The sequence below is a fragment of the Panthera leo genome, chromosome B1 (genome assembly GCF_018350215.1).
Source record: "Panthera leo isolate Ple1 chromosome B1, P.leo_Ple1_pat1.1, whole genome shotgun sequence".
Lineage (NCBI taxonomy): Eukaryota > Metazoa > Chordata > Mammalia > Carnivora > Felidae > Panthera > Panthera leo.
In genome coordinates, this window is record NC_056682.1 from 199,931,856 (window position 1) to 199,950,356 (window position 18,501).

General features: G+C 55.3%; 1 long non-coding RNA gene across 2 annotated transcripts; it reads left to right on the top strand.

Annotated features, from left to right (window-relative positions):
• Positions 1–634: 634 nt before the first annotated feature.
• Positions 635–6,540, top strand: LOC122218638. 2 transcript variants are annotated; one of them, XR_006202041.1, is made up of 3 exons: positions 635–1,004; positions 3,136–3,497; positions 6,039–6,540. It is a non-coding gene; the product is annotated as an uncharacterized LOC122218638 (long non-coding RNA). The 2 variants fall into 2 exon arrangements; XR_006202040.1 differs by lacking the exon at positions 635–1,004 and adding an exon at positions 1,290–1,407.
• Positions 6,541–18,501: the final 11,961 nt, after the last annotated feature.

Sequence of the window (18,501 nt, forward strand, 5' to 3'; positions counted from 1 at the left end):
ATTTTTAGGGAGGAACAGCCAGGCTCACTGTGCCATCACCCTCCCAGAGCAAAGCATATTGACAGTAAATTAAATACCGCTGAATTAGCCTCAACGCTTCCATAAAGCTAGTTTCCAAATAGTCCAGTCCATGAAAAGCTTCCAGTAGCAACAGAAAGCCACCGACTTCACTTTCCCACCAGACACACCCACAAACACAAACATATGCCCGATAAAATTGCTACTCCCATTCAAAACCCACGTCGCAAAACTCCCATCAAAGAGCGGGTTTGAGAGTTTTTATCAGCATTTACAAGAACATGAGGAAACTTCCTGTAGAACATTCTGCGCGTGTGGACCTTTCTGTTTTCTTTAACTTTTCACTGTAGAACCTTACAAATGCTGAACGGGAGAGAAAAATCTGAGGTGGGGACAAGCAATGGGAACTGATACCCAGGCTTCAAGAAAAGTAAAGCATCGTGGCAACACCCACATCCTCTCCTGGCAGACAGAACTCAACACAATTCAACAAACATGCACCAAGTGCTGATAACTACAGTCCCCGCTCACGCGGCCGTCACGGCGTGCCAGAAACTTTCCCAGCATTTCCAAATTATCTACTACTCCGCAGCCCTAAGACATGGTGCTATCAGTGTCCCCATTTTAGCATTCCAGCAGGAAGGGGTGAGGTTACTCGGCCAAGGTGACTCAGCCAACAAATAGTGGTGGGAAGATGAGCAGGTGGTCTGGCTCCAGTGTCTATGCTCTTACCCGCTCTGCTACGTGGGTCCCAGCCTGAGGCTAGAGCCACGAGGGTGACCCAGACATCACCTCGTCCAAAGGAAGGCCAGAGGAACCACACTGATGGAGCAGCGGGCTAAGCCTGGCTGTTCTGCACACCTGGGGGGAGAAGGCTGCGGCCCCCTGGCATCAGGTGCTTTACACACATACTCCCAGCACTCACAAGGTCCCGGAGAGACACATGTCATCCTCCTCATTTCGCGGAGACAGAAGTTCAACCTCAAGTGAGTAACGGATTTGCTCAAGTCCCTACCTTTGCTCTTTCAACTGCCGCTTGCTGGCCTTTGGCAAACCCCCTGCTCCATTTCGGAATCACCTCTTTACTGAGGTGCAAAGTGACCTCAAGAAGTCCCAGAAAAGGCCCCAGCTGTCAGGTCGTCTCTGTCCCACCTCTGCTGAAATGAGTCACAGGGCTGACAGGCAATCACACTGCCAGGAACAAGCAGAGGCGACCAGTGACTTTCAAGCCGATTTCGTTTGTGGTTTCCACATCCTTTCTACAGCAGCCACCCAACGTGGCATGCTGTGCCTGGGGCGCTCTTCAACAGACACCTACCAAGTGCCTGCTGTGTGCCCAAAGCTGCAGGGAGGGGACGCAGAGCCTGTGTCCTGGCTTCTCTCAAGAAGGTGACTCTAGAAATGAAGGGGACGGTGGGGTGTGGGGGGGGGGAGGTGAAACAGGTAGAGAGAGACCAGGGGCTCAAAGAGGGACACTAATTACAGGGTGGGGGGGGGCTTGGATTAAGGTGTACTTACTGTCGGGCTACTCCCTGCCAGGTGACTGCCAGCTGAGTCGGGGAGGAAGGTGGTCAAGGATGACTTCATCAGGTGTCACATTTGCTGGCCCCGGGCCGGGCACCGAAGCCTCAAACACGGACCCCACCTGGGTCCTGAGCTGCAGCCAGTGAGCAAGGAAGACTATGAAAGATGACAGCCCCACAGTGTGGTCAGGGCTGTCACAGAAAGACGTGCAGGGGCCCGGGGGTCAGGAAGGCGCCCAAGGACGTGAGACTGAGGCCACCTCCAGAGGCAGCAGAAGGGCAGTGCTAGGAAGAAGGCACAGATGTAGAGAGTCAGGAGGAAGGAAGGGGGCCTGGCAAGCTCAGGGAAGGCACAGGGTCCCTAAGGTAGGCGTCAGTGTTACAGACTGCTTGTGTCCCACCAAATTTGTATGTTGGAGCCCTAATTCCCAGTGTGTTGGCATTTGGAGATGAGGCCTTTGGGGACTTTAAGGGATGGGGACCTCAAGATGGGATGAGTGCCCTTACAAGAAGAGACACAAGCGAGCTTGCTTTGTCCCTCTCCTGCCCCCTCACGGGCACACAGTAAGAAGGCAGGAAGAGAGCTCACATCAAAATTGACCGGCAGCCTGGGGCACCTGGGGGGCTCAGTCGGTTGAGCGTCCGACTTCGGCTCAGGTCATGGTCTCGCAGTTCGTGGGTTCAAGCCCCATGTTGGGCTCTGTGCTTACAGCTTGGAGCCTGGGGCCTGCTTCGCATCCTGTGTCTCCCTCTCTCTCTCTCTCTGCCCCTCCCCTGCTCATTCTCTCTCTCTCTCTCTCTCTCTCTCTCTCTCTCTCTCTCTCTCTCTCTCTCTCTCAAAAATAAATTAACTAAACATTAAAAAAAAATGACTGGCAGCCTGACCTTGGGCTTCCCAGCTTCCAGAACCAGGAGTAATTCCATTTCCATCGTTTTGGGCCCCCCATTCTATAGTATTTTTGTTATGACAGCCTGAGCTAAGACAGCCGGTAAAAGCAGGAGCATCAGGAGAGGTCACAGATGTGATGACAAGAAACGTGCACTTCATCCTGGGCCACGGGGAGCCCGCTAAGTAGAGGAGTGACACAGCCAGGTGTCACTTCAGGGAGATATCATCCTCCTTGGCATGGTTGTTGTTCTTCCCAAACACCCGATAACTCGAGGCCTTTATGCAGAAGCAGTGGGCCGGCAGGACCTACAGCCTCCCAGGAGGGCACTGGACCCCCCAGGTCTGCTCCCAGGGACGAGGTGAAGCGAGGGCTGGCCCTAACGCACCCTTCTTCCTGCTCGGCTGGGCTCCGCCTTCCCAGGTCCCAGCCTGGGCCACGTGGGACACTCGGAGCCTAAGACCCAACAAAGAACCAAACATGAGTCGCACAGGCCAGATGACAACACACAGGCACAGGCACCTGTGAAGCGACGGTGGCCAGTGTCTAAAACAGAGCAGGACCATCAGCACGTCAGGGGGTTGGGAGGTGACGGCGGGGGCCTGGATCGCACACCCCGTGCCACGGAGCCCTGGTGCCCCGCGAAGACGCTCGGGGGTCAGGGATCAGGGGTCTGGAGCCACGCGTGTTTGATTCTGTCTTTTCAGGTGTGATCGTTTTCAGCCACACAGACAGCACACAAACTCAAATGACTTGCACACCAGATGTTAACCCGCTGCGTGGACCCGAGCTGCCAGGAGAACACTCGGCTCTGTGCAGGCCTTTGTACGGCCTCTCCTATCACCCCCGGTCAAACGCAAGGCAACTTCCTGACAAAACCCTAACCCATGGCCAACGTGGCATATGAGGCTTCTCGAAACGCAGAATGTTTTCCCAACCACAACAAAAGCCTGGCAACGCCGAGGATGCCACAGCTGCTAAGACCACAACTGTCACCCCAAGTTTTTCATTCTGAAAGCTATCTTCACCGGATCAACCTCCCTGTTCTCACGGACTGACCTTAGAACCAGTAAGAGTTGTTAAGTTCAAGGTCATAAAATGCATGCGGTAATAAGCCGTCATGGCCCTGCTTTGTATATTTGACCACATTACAGTGTAGCTGTTTGTAAAAATGTAAGTGTTTTTATGCATTTTGAGAGAGAGTGCGCACATGTGTGCGAATGTGGAGGAGGGCCAGGGGGAGGGGGAGTTAGAGAGAGAGAATCCCACGCAGGCTCCGTGCTGTCAGCACACGGCCCAACACGGGGCTCAATCTCACTACCCTGAGATCACGATCTGAGCCGAAATCAAGAGTCCGATGCTCCACCCGCTGAGCCACCCAGGTGCCCCTACAACTTTTTCTTTGAAAACATTTCATTTTACAAATGGGAAAACAGATCTAGAGGGAGGTAAGGCTGCTGCATTGTTCTGTGATTAACTATGATTATCGTGCTTGCTCAGTGTGCTTTGAGACAGCAGGACCCAAGTGCCCAGCACGCGGCTGACGCTCCACATATACCCTCGGGAAAGGACCACCGCAGGGCGTTACAGGCAGTAGGTGGGCAGAATGCAAGCCCGGGCCCTGTGACTCCCGGCTCAGGGCTGGTTTTCACACTCTGCCCTTTCCCTCTTTCCTGGAAATCACACATCCATCACAAAGAGGGAGAAGGTACAGTAGAGCAAGGTCAGGACATCCACCTTCTCCCACCAGAAACCCCTGGAAACCAAGCACCCTTCGCTCTGAGCGCCAGTTGGAGCCTGTGCTTACTGGGCAGAGAAGAACCGCCCTTAAGGAACTGCCCTTGGGAAACAAGGGTCCCTGTGCTCAGATGTAGATTCGGCAGGACAGGAGGACTGCCCCCCCCCCCCCCACTTAGTGACGACCCAAGAGACAGACTGTGTAACTGCAGGATAAGTGGGACAAGCCCTTCCTGCCCTGGTTCTCAGGCTGGAGGGAGTGTCAGAATTTCCCAGTGTTTGTTAAAAGTCAGGCTGCCAGACCCCAATCCAGTGTTTCTGACCCGGTAGCTCAGGGTGGGGCCTGTGAATGTGCATTTTTTAATGATTTATTTTTGAGAGAGAGAGACAGGGCATGAGCAGGGGGAGGGGCAGAGAGAGAGGGAGACACAGAATCCGAAGCAGGCTCCAGGCTCTGAGCTGTCAGCACAGAGCCCGACGCGGGGCTCGACCTCACAAACCGCAATATCATGACCTGAGCTAAAGTCGGACGCTTAACCGACTGAGGCACCCAGGTGCCCCAAGGATGTGCATTTCTAAAATGCCCCCAGGTAATGCTGATGCTGCTGGTCCAGGACCCCACTTAGAGAACCACCGCTCTGGTCAGTTCCTTATGTACCATCCTCACTGTGGCTCGCTAAGGCAGATGTTCATGGAAGGCAGGAAGAGCAGGATGCAAACTTGGGAGATGGGATGGGGGTGGGGAAGGCAGTGGAATGGGGTTTCCAGAACGTGGGGCAGCATGAGCAAACACAGGGAAGCTGGACACAGCGGTTGGAGAAGTCAGTGGCTTGGTCTGGCCAGGAAGTAAAGGTGTTGAGAGTGATGAAGGATGAGATGGGAAGGACAAGTGGAGGTCTGGGATGTCAGGCTGACAAGAGGGGAGCAGAGCATCAGCTACAGGCCAGGCACTGTTTGCTGGTATTGCCTCCTAATGTCATTGCCTTGTGGTCAGAAAGCATAGGTTGCATTATTTCTTCTATCCTTTTAAATGCATTGAGGCTGTTTTATGGCTGAGCCTATGGTCTGTCCTAGAGAATGATCCATGTACACTTGAGAATACACATTCTGATGGTGTTGGTAGGCCTAGTCGGTTTGCAGGGTTGCTCAAGTTTTCGATTTCCTTGCCGATCTCCTATCCAGTTGTTCTATCCATTATTGAAAGTGGAGTATTTAAGTATCCAACTATGTCTTGTGGGATTATCTATTTCTCCTTTCATTTCGGTCAGGTTTTGCTTCATGGATTTTGACGCTCTGTTAGGTGCATATATGTTTGTGATTGTTTATATCTTCTTGATGGATTGACCCATTTACCATTACAAAATGTCCCTCCGTATCTCTATTTTTAAGTCTGTCTTATATAATATCAGTACAGCCACTCCAGCTGTCTTATGGTTTTGCTCTTCACATGACAGATCTTTCTTCATCCTTGTACTTTCAATCTATTTTATCTTTGAATCCAAAGACATGTGTCTCCTGTAGACAGTGTATCTTTAGATCATTTTTTATATGTTCTGACAGTCTTTGCCTTTTGATTGGATTGTTTAACTCATTCACATTTAATATTACTATTTGTATAGTTGAGTTCACGTCTGCCATTTTACTTACTGTTTTCTGTAGATCTCGTGTCTTTTTGGTTCCTCTGCTCCTCCTTTACTGCATTCTCTTGTATTAAGTGAATCAGACACTGGGTTTGGCATAAAAGGTAGAGCAAGAACTTCAAAGGGCTAATTATTTTTAATTCAGATAACAAAATGACCTCCCTGACAATTTTCCGTTTCTTAAATGGCTCATTTTCAAAACAATCATGATTTCTTCTCTCTGGTTCCAGCAGACAGGAGCACATCGATTATTTGTCCAATAGTCACGGGACACCATCTAAAGAAATGTCTACTATCAACTTCCTGAATCAGAGGAGTTGAAGCTACAAATTGACCTGCCCACAAGGAAAAGGGATGGGGCCATTCGCAATATTTTGGGAGTCATCTTCCTGACACATAGCGACTACAAGTGTGGTAATGGCTCAGTGCTTCAAACCAAAGTGGGAAGGGATGGTTGAATTCACAAGTCCACAACATGGGTATTTTCAAATGCCGTGGCATTGTTCTTGCAGATGCCTGGCATGGATGCTAACGAGGGTCTAGTGAGCAGAAGTCCCTCTGTACCTGCCATAGTGAACACCCCATCTGAAGTGATCAGCCCACATCCTGCCCTAAGTAACTTACACCCCAACCTCCTGGTCATTTGACCTCTTAGTTTACCTACTAAGCTCTCTGTTCACCAACAAACATGAAGGGAGGCTGTAACCCAGGAGCTTGTGAACCGTGAGATCCCAAATCCCCAATCTATGTTGTCAACACCTGAGGTTTGGGGCACTTGGCACCCCTCCTCCCATCTCCTTGCTGGAGCACCCCCCCAGTTCCAATATCCTACCCAGCCATAAAACTTGTTTGTGTCTTTGGTCTGAAGTGTCTTGCATTTGTTTTCAGTTACCCTTGTAGAAGTCTCAGGGGATCTAAAATGCCCAGGCTGTCATAAATGGGGCTCATCCTGGGTGACTGTCACATTCCAGGGAGAGACAAGTGTCACTAAAGAGCCCATTTGCCAGAAGGCTTAAACAGATTTGGCACAATTTGTAGGCATCCAGGTCCTGGTTCAAAATCAAGTATCTGGTTGACAAAAAGAACACCTAGTCCCAAGCCATGAAGCACCCCGGGCTTGCTGCAGAAACCCAATTACTGCCCGACTTAATGAGCTTCCTCACCCAGCTGCCCTGACCCAGGAAGCAGTTCTGCCAACTTCCTAAAAGAAGCCACACCTCCTTGAGTGCATCCTGAGGGGATGGGATAAAGGGTGAGACCGGGACAACTTAACAAGAAATACAGCTTTCAATAAACATGAGAGGATGCTTTGGACTCTGGAGAACAGCTTTCTAACATATTTGTTGTCCTAAACCAAAAGCAGGCTGCACTGTAAGACAGCGAAAGCCCTGCGTGCAGGGGAAGGAGACTTTCCGGAGAAGTGAGAGAGGCTCCCCAGTGTCATCTCTGGGCTAACACAACCACTATAGTATCTCAGCCCCGAGTTCTGCAGGATCTAAGGTTCACAGGGTAGTCACTAGAGGTGACTGCTGCAGAGAGTGGAGTGAGGCTAGTTAAGGGCCGAGTGGACCCAACACAAGCAAGAGAGAGGAGAGCCTACCACCTCCCTGCTGAGGCCACTCCCAACACTGACATTACTGGGATCTGTGAGACTAAGGGCCAAAAACCTATTGACTGCCTACTGTGTGCCCCACCCAGGTTCTGGGAATCCCACTGTGAATCAGATGGCATTTCAAGCCTCCCAGAACTTTCTGGAGACTTCTGTCTAATGGAAGAGTCAGATAAGTCACTGACAGCTGCAATACTATGTCCAGGGCAGTAACAGAAGGATGCCTAGGGCAGCAGGAGCCCTAGGGACACGACTGACCTGGCCTGGGGAAGGGGAGAGGGTACGTACATCAGGGAAGGTTTTCTGGAGGAAATAAGGTTGATGATGGATCCCAAGCACAAGTGGAAGATGTTCCCCGGGTGAATGAAGGCAAGAAAAGCTAATGGGCAAATCGATCAGAGGGAACAGCCTGTGCAAAAGCCTGGTTCAGTCAGGAACCGTGGGCAGATGGTGTAGCTGGCCACACGCCCTACTGAAAGCGTGGGAGGAGAGGGAGGCAGGAGCGGGCCACGCCATGCTGGCAAAATTAGGATGAGCAGAAGCCCCTTTGGTGCATTCTTTCTGCTTCCAGGCCGTTCCTGTCCTGTCTTAATCCAACCGCGGTGACTTCATTCACTCAATCTGAACTTGGAGAGTAAGCAAACAGGTCTCTCCTGGGGGCCCGGGGAGAATGGAGGAAGAAACATCCAGGCGGGCCCACCAGGCCATGAAGCAAGCGGAGGTCACAGGCGGGCCATGGGGAGCCATTCCAGGCAGAGGGAGCTGGCAAACAAGGATCTGGAAGAGAGAGCAGTGCTTAGGGGGTAGGTGCAGTCCACTGGGGTAAATACCGGCAGTTGAGTTGGGGGCAGTCCACGCGAGCTTTGAACGCCTAGATAAGGCCTCTGCACACTTTTCATATATAATCAGCAACTGTAGGAGTAGCCAGAGCAGGCCCACCACTCCCATTTCTACCTGTGCAACCTCAGGTAATTCATTCATTCCGCAGCACTGAGGTGGTGCCGGCCCAGTGGGGGCTGGAAAGGAAGACTCTGGTGCCTTCCATCACCTACCCTGGGTCTCCACTCTCAACCCCCCAGCCCAGAAGGCAGTACAATGCCAGGCACCTGCAGGCCAGGCAGTACCTGTGGACAACCTGGAGGACAATGTTAGGAGACCTCTGCAGAACTGAAACAAAGCTCTTCTGGGCATCTGTCCATGTGGAGCACACACACCTCGTGACGGGTACGGGGGATCTCCCTAGTGGTTCCTGGCTGGACTGGGGACAAAATCCATTCTCCCTCCCAGGTCTGGCAGAAAATCCATGGAGATGGGCTATGGAGCAGAAGCAATATGTACAGCAGGAGGGCGGCTGTGCCACACCCCGAGAAGTAGCTGCCCTCAACCAATCACAACTGGCTGATCGGCTTCTCTCATCCAATCAGAGCTGGACGATCAGCTGCTCTCGTCCAACCAGAGCTGGCCGATCACCTGCCCTTGTCCAATCCGAGCTGGCCGATCGGCTGCTCTCGTCCAATCAGAGCTGGCTGATCAGCTGCTCTCGTCCAATCAGAGCTGGCCGATCAGGTGCTTGTCCAATCAGAGCTGGCCGTGAGTAAGCTGCTGGGATGAGAGTCTTGCATTCAGGAGCCATGGAAAATAAAGGTGAGGTTGCAAAATCTTCAGAGAACAGCAGCAAAATCCCGATGTGGTGATTACATGCATTGGGATTAAAAAGGCCAGAGCCATCAAGTGGAGGTTCATCTTAGCAGAGTGGCCCAATGCTCTTGAGCCGTCCCAGAGTAGTCACCTCGGCTGCCAGTTAGGAAGAACCTGCTATGGACCAGGCTGGGCGGAGATCCATCCCTGGATGGAGATCCTCCCAACCAGAGACCCGGCTCTCGTGGCAGTATGAAGTCCACGGCGCCTTCTTCCTTGGATTCTTCGGGGGACAATCGGTCTCAGGGACTGGGTCCGTGTTCTATTTCGATTGCGTGGGTCTCTGCTTCCCCAGAGTGAAGGCTGGTGTGGGCAGGGCCCTTGCCACACCTCCTCTTACTGGGGCTCTCGCTCCTTCCCAGGAGACACAGGAAGCCCTCAAGTGTGCACTGTCACTGCTTGTCATCAGACCCGACCGCTTGTTTACGAGGAGGAAACTGAAGCACAACAAAATTTAATTAACTTGCCTAGGGACATGTACTTCGGAGAAGGCAGAGGCAGGGTACCCTGAGCCTGGCCCCTGCCCTCAAGGAGATTAGGGTCTACAGCAGCATTGTCCCCAAAGAAATACCATGCGAGCCCCACCTGCAGTTTTTAATTTTCTAGTTGCCACTTAAAAAAAAAAAAAACAAACAAACAAACAAAAAAACAAATGGGACTAATTTTGATAATACATTTCATTGGGCCCAACAGATCCAGAATAGTATCATTTCAATGCATGATGGCTGTTAAAGTTTTTTACTGAGATCATTTACACCCTCCGCTGACACAACATCTTAGAAACCTGTTTTCACTCGCCAGCAGGTCGGTCCAGAGGAGCCACACTTCAGGGCTCAACAGCTCCGAGTGGCGAGTGGCGGGGAGCCTGGCTCCAGGAGTCCCCTGCCCACCTCTGGGCGAGCACGCGTACAGGTCACCCAGCATAGGGAGACTCCTGCGCAATCACCGTGACCACGTCTCCAACTTCCACCAACAGCAGCACGGGTTGCCAAGTGCCTACTACAGCCCAGCACAGCTCTGGGAAGGCTGCACAGGTTATTTCTGACCTTCACACCAACCCCAAGAGGTAGGGACACCGGATGGTCTCCGTGTTGGCTAAGAAAGGAAGTGATGCTCAGAAGAAACGTGTTCTAGGACACAGAGCCTGATGCCTGGAATCAGGAAGTTAAGTTACGTCGGACTCTAAGCAACAGGCAATTATTTACTGAGCACCTACTGTGCGCCAATGCCCTGTGTTGAAAGATGAGCATAAACATGTCAGGCAAGGTTCTTGTCCTGTGGTGCTTACCCGCCCCCCCCAGCTCATTGAGGGGGGAGGGGATGATCATAAATGAGGGGATGATCATAAATGAGGAAAAAAACACTTCAGATGGTGATGACTTCAGAAGAAAACAGAGTGCGGGGAGGGGAAATAGCAGAGGGGAGGTGGGCATCTACCCAGGATGGACAGGGAAGACGTCTCCAAGGAGGGGAAAATTTAACCTAAGATGTGGAGGCTCAGAAAACCGTTCTGGCGAGGGCAGGGAAGAGCATGCCAGACGGCAAGCAGTACACAAAAACCTCTGGGCAGGAAGAGGCCAGCATGTTCCAGGAACCAACAGAAAGGTGCCCGGGCTCCCAGTGCCGCATCAGCAGCCTCTCTGGGGCGACTCAGGCGGCCCCCATGCCACCCCTCCCGCCGCAGGGCACTCCCACACCCCGGCTTGGAAAATGGGAAGCCAGCAAGCCATTCTCGGGTCAAGATCAAGTCCAGGCCGGCCGCTCCCAGCACACGCTAGCATGGAGTGTCTGTCCAGGAGCATCCGCCGAGCGGGTCGGTGACGACACTGGCAGTAAGAGGCGACAACACAACCTGGGCAGCAAAGGCCCCCGGAAGAGCATCTTAACACTCGAAGCCTTGCCTCAAACGCTGGGCGCACCAGGCACCAAGCGGAAACCACCCACACATCCATCCACAGACGAATGGAGAATAAAATGTGGTCTGTCCGCGCAATGAAATACTACTCACCCATAAAAAGTGCTGAAGCACAGACACCCCCATTACGACCTGCATGAACCTTGAGGACATTCACATAGGATCCCATTCACTCGAAACGTCCAGGATGGGCAAATCCCTAGAGACGCAAGGCAGACCGGTGGTTGCCAGGGGCTGAGGGAGGGGGCGGCGGGGAGGAACCGCTTAGCGGGCACAAGGCTTTCACCGCAGGCCACGAAAATGTCTTGGAACCAGATACAGGTGGTGGTTATACAACTTCGCGAACGCATCACATGCCACTGGAGGGGACACTTTAAAATGGCTAATCCTATGCTGTGTGAAGGCCGCCCCGCTTTTTCAAAAGGGGGAGACACAAAGGAAAGCCAGGCTGTGTCCCCGTGTCTCAGCAAGCTAATATGCCAGCCCTCTCCTAGCCCCTACTACCTTGTGATCCTCACAGGCTGCCTGTCCTCCCAAGGAAGCAGAAAACCCCCTCGGTGACATGTCCCACTCCACACACACCCCCCCCCCCCCCCCCCGCAGCTCTGACGAAGGGACCAGGGGCCAGTCCAGGACTCCCAAATCAAAATGCAGCCGAGGCAGAGCCACTGGGGCCCCTGACCTGGCACACACAAGGGCATTACTGCCACATGGGCAGTCAGGACGGTCGCACACAGAACCCTCTTTCATTCTCTAAGGTGGCCCTCCAGCCAAGTCTGGGCCACGGGGTAGAAGGGACAGCGGGAGGCCTCATCCACACGGCATCTGGGTCCTCTGAGGTCCAGGAGGAGGGGCTTCAAGGCATGTGATGGGACCCGAGGATGCTTCCAGGACCTGGAAAGGATAAAGGGGGCACCACGGGCCACAGAGAGGACAGACGTAGCGCCCCATCATTGCCACTGTCCACCCCACGAGGCTGGGCCTTCACCTCGACTCTTTATTTCCTCACGCCATCTCCAGAGACAGGGACTGGGGGCGTCCCCGCTTTACAAATGAGGACACCGAGTCGTAGCGGGTACAGAGGAGTTCACGTGCCTCATCCCCCATCAGCTGGTAAATGGCAGACCCAGCGCTCAAACGCAAAGCTGCCGTCCAAAGCCTCCTGTGCAAAGTCAGGACGCCGCTGACGTTTGCGTTTTTTCCTCCAAAACTCCCACAAGGCAGCATGGAGTCATGGTTAAGAACGTGGACTGCCACTCTGGGAGGACGGGAAAGTTCTGGACTTGGGCGGTGATGGTGGCACAACGGTGTGAACATACTCCACGCCACTGACCGGTTATGAAATATGTTAACCGTTAATATGTTAACCGTTACTAAAAATATTACATATATATTTAACACAAAGATCCTTTAAAAATGATCAGGTCCCAGGTTGCTCCCGAAACCAATACTACACTGCATGTTAACTAACTTGAATTTAAATTAATTAATTAAAAAAAAAAAAAGGAGGGGGCACCGGGTGACTCAGTTGGTTAACCATCTGACTTCCGTTCAGGTCATGATCTCACGGTCCGTGGGTTCGAGCCCTGCGTTGGGCTCTGTGCTGACAGCTCGGAGCCTGGAGCCTGCTTCAGATTCTGTGTCTCCCTCTCTCGCTGCCCCTCCCCCACTGCACTCTGTGTGTGTGTCTCTCTAAGATGAATAAGCACTAAAAATTAAAAAAAAAAAAAAAGAGGGGTGCCTCGGTGGCTCAGTTGGTTAACCGTCCAACTCTTGATTTTGGCTCAGGTCATGATCTCACAGTTCTGTGAGTTCGAGCCCCACACCAGGCTCTGTGACAACAGCCTGAAGCCAACTTGGAATTCTCTCTCTTTGCCTCTCTCTCTGCCCCCCCCCTCTGCTGACGTGCTGTCTCTGTCTCTCTCAAAAGAAAAAAACTTAAAAAAAAAATTTAATTGTCAATAAATATTTAAAAATCGATAGTATACAGACCATATTCTCTAAACGTGGTAAAATTCAAATTAGAAGCTAATAAAAAATACAAATTCCCTCCCCCCCAAAAAAGTAATAATGTGGGCTGCTCGGGAGCAGATCCCTGCTCCCCCATGTACGAGCTCTGTGACCCTGGGCAGGCTACAGGCTGTACCCATCCGTAAAATGAGAGGCGCAAGGTACCTCCCTCTGGGCTTGTGTCCAGAACTGAATGAACTCAAATCAGGGACAGCACAGACCAGGGGGGTGGCACACTCCAGCCGCAAAGGGCCAGGCAGTAACTGTCTCTGGCTTTACGGTAACTGCCCCAGCTAGGTAACCCTGTCAGCACAGCAGGAAAGCAGCCACAGACAGCAGGTGCACAAGTGGGCGTGGCTGGGTACCAATAAAGCTTTATTTACAGAAGCAGGCGGCGGGCTGATGGGCCACAGCTTGCCGCCCCCCCCCCACCCCGGCGTTTACTCTGGCACTTGGTAGGTGCTTAACAAATGTTAACTGTTACAATGAAGAAAAATGGCATTTATTTCATTTCTACAGGTGAATGAGAAGTAAAATATTTCCTGTGGCAGTTCCAAAAATAAATACTAATACCGAAGGCAAGAGCAGAGCCTCGGTCCCCCCGCCCAGTAGAGGCGGGGGGGGGGGGGGGTGGGCGGGGAGCTCCCTCACTCTAAGCCCCAGGCCCTGCCCCCACTCCGCTGCTTTCAAGTCTTTCTGAACCAGCCCTGGCCACTCTCTGCAAGCTCTTCCCCCTCCCCCCTCCTACAGGAAGGGCTCTTCACCCCTGCCCCAGAGCCCGAGGCCCTCAGGCCCCCCTCTTTGTTCCTGCCCCTCCCCGCTGGCCCATGATCCCTGGGCTGTCCACCCGGCCTTAGACAGGCAAGAGCAAGGGAAACATTTTCTGACCGTGTTCAGGGCTAGAATGACAATGACCAGCAAGGTCCCACTGCTGGCCCGCCCTGGGGTCCCTTCCTGAGCCTCAGATCCCAGCAACCCTAATGGCTGCTACTGGCTTCAAGGTAACCTGTTTCGACTAAAGGCACCGAGAAGCCTCCTCTCACTGATTCCTCGCACGGGCCTTCTGGGAAGGTCGACTTTCCATTACAGGGATCAGCGTGTTCCACGAAGCAACACCAGAGTTCTGGAGCACGGGACCCCTCCCCTCCGCCCCGTGAGTTCCGCCTCCGCCCCCACCTCCGGACTCAGCCCCTGCCTGTCAGGTGCTCACGTAATCCTTACCCTAGGGAGGTTCTGTGCAGCTTCGGGGAGAGAACTCACAGCAGGAGTGGGAGCTTAAGCAACCATAGCTACATTCCTCACGTGAGCGTCGCAGAGAAAGGAACTGGGCAGAGAGCGGTTAAGTGACTTGCCCAAGGTGGCACAGCCAGTAGGGTCTGAGCCGGTCCTCAGTGCAGCCCCCATGACCCCGCCCTGTGCCTTCACGGCTTAACCACTGAGCAGGAAAGAAGCTCGGATGACGGAGGGTGGCCAGGGGGGTGGCCTTCTCTGCACGCACGGTGATCTCAGGACTCCTGCCCGCAGCCCTCAGCACCTTCTCACACAGATGTGCACAACTCCCAGCAGCCAACACGCACGCACCCCCTCCGCCTGTCTTTCCCACGCATTGACTATTTATTTAGCTCGTTGGCCTGGTGTTGTTAGCTAGGGAAGGACGCGGAGGGCCTCTAACTGGGGTGGCCGCTTTGGGACAAAACCAAAGAATTCATTTTTTAACCATACACTCCCTCATCATCACGGCCACTTCAGTGGTTCCCGTGCCCAGAGACCGCACTCTGATCCCCACATCAACCCAGCCAGACAGACCGCCGCCCCCATTTGGACAGGAAATGGGAGACCCAGAAAGGTTAATCCTGTTCCCCGGGATCACACGACCATAAGGAACAGGACAAAGGTGAACCCCGCTTCAGAAGCCCTGTGGGGGCTCAGACACCCTCAGGAGATCAAACGAGGAGAACTGGAACACAAGTGCAGTCATCCCCAATCTTTCTGAGGGAGGCACCCCGTTTTAGCTTCAAAGCCCAGGGCGGGGAGGCACCTGCTGGTCTGTAGCTGAGTGAGGGGTGGGGCCGCCGTGGCACCGGGGCAGTCTGGCTCCAGAGCCCGAGGAGAGGAAGGGCGGCACTGGCTGCTGGCTTATGCCTTCCTCAGAAAATTGTTCCTTCTCCTGCTCCCCTCCTGGCCCCAATCCACCCTGTACCCTAAGAGGGTGGGGCCTCCCTCCTGCCTCCTCACCGTGAAACCTTCTGGTCAGGCCGAGGACAGACCATCAAGCTCCGTCCCTCTTACGGCGCTGGCAGTATCCATGACGGTGTGACTGCCCCCCTGGAAGGCGGAGCCCCCCTCAAAGCAGGGCTGCCCCTCAGACCTCACTGTGTCCCCAGTCTCCGGTGGGCAAGGTCTGCTTAAGGAAAAGCTACACAAATATTAAACCACACACGGATATATGTTCCAAAAGGGCACAGATAAGAGAACCCACAATCTGTCTGCCAAAGTCAGGAAACATCCCAAAGAAGGACCAGAGACTTGGCCCTTAACATATGAATAGGAGTTCTCCAGGCAGACAAGGGAGGGGAACATCTCCCCCAAAAACAACAGTAACAAAACCACAGCACAGGGGGAGAAGCCGAAGGGTCAAGACCTGTCTGGGGAACGCAGAGGTGGCACACTTAGCTGAGACGGCGTGGCAGGGAGAGAGAGAGGAGGGCCAAGGAAGCCAGGATGTGAGGAACAGGTGAGGTCACAGGGGCAGCGGGAGCCAGGATGGTTTGTCAAGGAGGACAATGGCAATGATCGCGTTTGTTGGGCCCACACTCTGACCCACTGAGGGGCCTCTCACCGTGAAAAGTCTGAAAATGAGAATTACCCCCATGCTCTGCAGAGATGCTCAGCATTACAACCCACGTGCAAGAGCTCAGCAACAAACACTTGGCAATCACCCACCTTCTGGAAGACTTTTCTCAGCAGCAGCAATCCGGGAAGTTGCCCTGCTGGACAAGCATCTGAGAAGGGTCCTGACCACCCATGCCATCCCCAAACCTGCCCCTCCTCCTTGTCCATCTGGGCTCTGCCCAAGGTCCTGGAGGAGAAGCCAGCTCCCCCACAGACTCACCCTACACCAGCAGGTCAGACAGAGCTCGTGGGGAGAGCCCCCCTCAGGGGCAGGGAGCCCCGGAACCCCATATGAGGGGCCGAGGCTGCCCCTGCCCTTCCAAGATCTCCTAATCTGGTCAGGCAGGCTGAAGCCATCAGACAGGACGAGAGTGTGTCCCACTCTGCCATACAAGGAACCTCAGGCGGGGCAAGGGGTTCTCCCTGACCTTGGTAGAGAAGGAGCCGACCAGTTGAAGGAATGGCGTTCCTAGAGAGGGAACAGCACAAGCAAAGGCCAAGGACAGTGTGCCTGTGAGTGCGCGTGGAAGGGGTGGGGGTGGCGGAGCACCCGCGGTTAGACACAGTATCTCCGGAGTCTAAAGAGCCGGGCAGAGGCTGGCGGAGAGCCCAGGCCGGCCAAGCCATCAGGAGAAAGGCAGACTCCGGTGTGTGGGGAGGGGAGGTCGTGGGGAAGGGGGGGGGGGGTGCTTCTATGGCAAAAGACTCCAGCCTGGCAAGCTGCCTCTATCAGGGATGACGAGGCCGGCTCCTCAAGAACCCGAAGCAGGGAGGGTGGAGTGATGGGGTGGGGGGACAGAGGGCTGGGGGCGAGGGCACGGCGCACTAACGCAGGCCCACAGGCCGGGGCTTGAACGCAGCGCGCCCAGGCAAGGTGCCCGGCCCCGCAGAGCCGATCCCTCTGCGCCATCTCCCGAGGCTGCGTGCGCCCAGGGCGCGCCGGCGGGGCAGCAGGGTGGGTACCAGCCTTTCTTCCCAGCGCTACAGCCTCCTCCCCGAACCCACGTGGGCGGAGCAGCGCGGGGGTGTGCGTGGCAGGGGCCTAGGCGGCGGGTGCTGTGCGCGGGGCGGGGGTGCAGGCAGGGCGGCCTCGCCCCCCACCCCGCCGCCTCCGGCCTCCAACCTCTGTGCCACCTCGGCCGGGACCCGGGGGTACCCGGACCTACTCAGTGGGTAGGACACTGAGAGAACCGGCCGGCCACGCCCCCCGCGCCACTCCCTGGAGGCAGCCGGTGGGTCCCCCTCCCCCTCCTTGGCTCGTGAAAATGGGGGTGGCGTGAGGGAGATAGAGGCACTGGGGGCGGGACGGGGAGGGGGCCTACGGAGGGAGACGACGCAGAGTTCTCCTGCTGGGAGAGAGACGCTGCGGGGGGATTTGGGGGGGAATGGGGGATGGGAAGGGTGGGGGTCCACGGAGGTGAGACGCGAGAGCGTCAAGGGATCCGGAGGGGCGCGAGGGCTGGAGGAGGGGGAGGTGGGCGTTGGGCGGGGCGGCACCGGTCACCGAGTCCCCTGCCGCCGGGTCCGCCCCTCGCTCGTGGGGTCCGCGGGTCCCCTTTGGCCAGCGCGCGCCTCCCGCCCCCCGGCGCACCTGTACCCACCTGCTCGGCGCTCAGGCCCGAGCCGGGCAGCAGCAGCGGACGTAGCCAGCGCAGCCCCGCGCCGCATCATCCGGCCGCCCCCTCCCCGCCCCGAGCTTACGCTGCCGCCGCCCCCGCCTTAAAAAGGACAAAACGGAACAGAAAAAGGCTGCGTGCAAAAAAAAAAAAAAAAAAAAAAAAAAAGGAAAGAAAGAAAAATCGTAAGCAGCAAACGGGGAAGACGGGCAGACGCGCGCGCGGCTCGGCGGGGCGAGGGGCGAGGTGCGGCGGCGCCGGTGACCGCGCTCGGGGCAGCCGGCAGGCGCGTGCCGCACGCTCCCGGCTGCAGCTCGGGCGACCACCCGGCGCCCGGCTCACGGCGCGGCCCCGCCCCTCCCCGGGCCGCCCCTCCGATTGGCCCGTCCCCCTGCCAGTCAGAGGGAAGGCGCGGCACTCGCCCGCCCCCGCCCGGGGCCGAGGCCGGGAGCTGTTCGGCGGCAGCCGGAGGAGGTGCGGGGAGGCCTGAGCGTGCGCACTTGGCCCCGAGGCCCGCGCCGGGGAAGGGCCGGGGTCCCGCGGCCGAGCGCCCGGCGAGGCGCAGGGCCGCGGCGCCGGGCGGGTGGGATCCGCCCTGGGGAGGGGCTTGCCAGCTCCAGTTCGGGCTGAAGGCCCCGGGAAGCCGGTCCCTGCCCTCACCTGGGACGGTGGGCATCGAAGGCCATCGGCGGTCAAGGAAGACACGACCTGCGCCTTTGTACACATGGAACTCTCAGGGTCCCGGGTCCCAGGAAAGGAAGTGTTGAAGGTGGCACGGCTAGCCAGGGGCAGAGCCAGGAGTCTCACGCCAGAGCTGACAGCCTTCATCGCGAGGCAAACCCGTGTCAGCAAAAAATAGTGGAACGAATAATGTGATGTCCAGCCTCGGCTTGAAGGAAGGGTAGGATTTCGTGAGGCAAAGATCCATTCATTCAGTTCCGTTCCACAAATATTTA